Below are 2,492 nucleotides of genomic sequence, written 5' to 3' on the forward strand. Positions count from 1 at the left end.
CATTGAACTGACTGCATTGCTTAAAACTGCAATGTTGTCCTGGCCAGTGTTGCTCAATGGTTAAAGTGTCAACCTAAGCACTGAAGGGTTCAATTCTAGGTCAAGGGCACGTACCTGGGTGGCAGGTTCAATCCCCAGCCCTGGTCAGGCAGGAGGCCACCAACTGATGCTTCTCTATCACATCTATGTTTCTCTCTCTCCCCCCCCCCCCACCTCCTCTAAAAAAGCAATGGAAAGAGCAACAGAAACGAAGAGGAGCTCAAACCGTTATATCTCGCCTTCAGAACTTTCAGAAAACATCACAGCCCTGCCAATACCTGGATTCAAGCCCAGAAAAACGTCCAACCCACAGAACGGTCAAACTTCAAGTGAAGGCCGGCCTTTGAGCGACAGCGACGCAAGATGGCAGCCAGCACGGGATCAGGAGTAAAAGTCCCTCGCAATTTTTGGCTGTTGGAAGAACTGGAAGAAGGCCAGAAAGGAGGAGGAGATTGCACAATTAGTTGGGGTGTAGAAGATGACGAAGACATGACACTTACAAGATGGACAGGGCTGATAATTGGGCCTCCAAGAACAGTTTATGAAAACCGAATGTGCAGACTTAAATTAGAATGTGGGCCTAAATACCCTGAAGTACCCCCCGTTGTAAGATTTGTAACAAAAATTAATATGAATGGAGTTAATAGTTCTAATGGAGTGGTGGACCCAAGGGCCGTATGAGTGCTAGAGAAATGGCATCGTGCATATAGTATCAATCATGTCCCGCACGAGCTTCGGCACCTTATGATGACTAGTGAAAATATGTCACTCCCTCAGCCTCCTGAAGGGCAGTGTTACAGCAACCAACCAAAAAGAAAACCACAGGCCCACCCCTCCCCCATTTGATTTAAGCAGTCTTCATTTTCCACAGTAGTAACCTTTCTAGATACGTCTTGTAGACATCAGAGTACTGGAAAGGAAGCTCCTGTTCAAAGGCAGTTTATCTTAAGATGCTGTAAGTGATATTAATTTGTTGTCCATTTGAAATATATAAGTTGTGCTATAATAAATCAAAATTTCTTTAAAAAGCAATGGAAAAGTATCCTCGAGTGAGGATTAACAAAAACAAATAAACAACAACAAAAAAAAAAGAGTTGGTAGGAGACTTTCTCTCTCTTGCTGGCTTTATAGAAACAAGCTGCCATGTTGTGAACTGTGTATAGATAGGGCCAAATGAGATATGTCCCACACCATTGCCCTTTCTTGTGTCTAGTGAACTTTGATGTCTTAAGTCTCATTCTGATTCTCATGCTCATTTTTTCTGCTACAGTTTCTGCCTTCCCTGAAAAGGGACTATTTTTGATCCCAAGAGGACAGGAAGAGAAGAGGTGCCAACATTCCATATCAATCTATCAATAATAGCTGCAACACATTTCCTCCTTTATTATCAAAATACAAACACATACACACACACACACACACACACACGCACACACACACACAGCACCAAGTGTATCAGTTTCCTGGGTTTTCCATTGCCATGGAATTTGGATCACCATAAATTTGGATGGCTTAAAACAACAAAAATGTATTGCCTCAAAGATCTGGGGGCTAAAAGTTTGAAATTAAGGTGTCAACCGGGCCATTCTCTCTCTCTCTCTCTTTCAGAGTTCTAGGGAAGCAGCCTTCCTGGCCTCTTCCTAGGTTCTGGTAGTTGCAACACTTGGTGTCCCCTGGCTTGAAGATGAATAATTCTAATTTCTGCCTCCATAGTTACATGGCATTCCTCTGTTTGTTCTCTTACTTTTCCCCTTCTTGTAAGAACAGTAGTCATTTGATTAGGTCCCACCAATATGACCTAAAATATGACCTCATCTTAACTTGATCACATCTGCAAAGATGCTGCTTCCACATAAGGCCACATTCACAGACACTGGGGATAACAACTTGAACTTCTTCCTGAGAATACAGTTCAACCCATGACAATATCAAGTATTAACTTTCTTCCATAGACAGTACAATATAGTTTATCCAAGAGAGTATATTCTTGCTATCAACACGTTTTGGACTTAATACTCAGTAAAATAACAACTGGTTGATGTTGCTAAAAATTTAGTTTTTATGGGCTTTGAACTGTTTTTTATTTAAACTGTAATCTTCAATTACAGTTTTCATTCAATATCATTTTGTATTAGTTTCAGGCATATAACATAATGGTTAAACAATTGTACACTTTACGAAGTGTTCCCCTCATATTTCCGGTACCCACCTGGCACCATACATGGTTATTACAATATTATTGACTATATTCCCTAAGCTGTACTTTACATCCCTGGCACTAGCTACCAATATGTGCTTCTTAATCCTTTCACCTTTTCACCTAGTTCCCCAACCCATCTCCCCTCTGGCAACCATCAGTCTAGTCCAGCAGTGGGCAAACTACAGCCTGCAGGCCGGATATGGCCCGTTTGAAATGAATAAAACTAAAAAAAAAAAAAAAGACCATACCCTTT

General features: G+C 41.3%; 1 pseudogene; it reads left to right on the forward strand.

Moving 5' to 3' along the window:
- Nucleotides 1–279: 279 nt before the first annotated feature.
- LOC132232415 (ubiquitin-conjugating enzyme E2 variant 1-like) lies at nt 280–989 on the forward strand (annotated as a pseudogene).
- The last annotated feature ends 1,503 nt before the right edge of the window (nt 990–2,492 follow it).

This window comes from Myotis daubentonii, chromosome 4 (genome assembly GCF_963259705.1).
Source record: "Myotis daubentonii chromosome 4, mMyoDau2.1, whole genome shotgun sequence".
Taxonomy (NCBI): Eukaryota; Metazoa; Chordata; class Mammalia; order Chiroptera; family Vespertilionidae; genus Myotis; species Myotis daubentonii.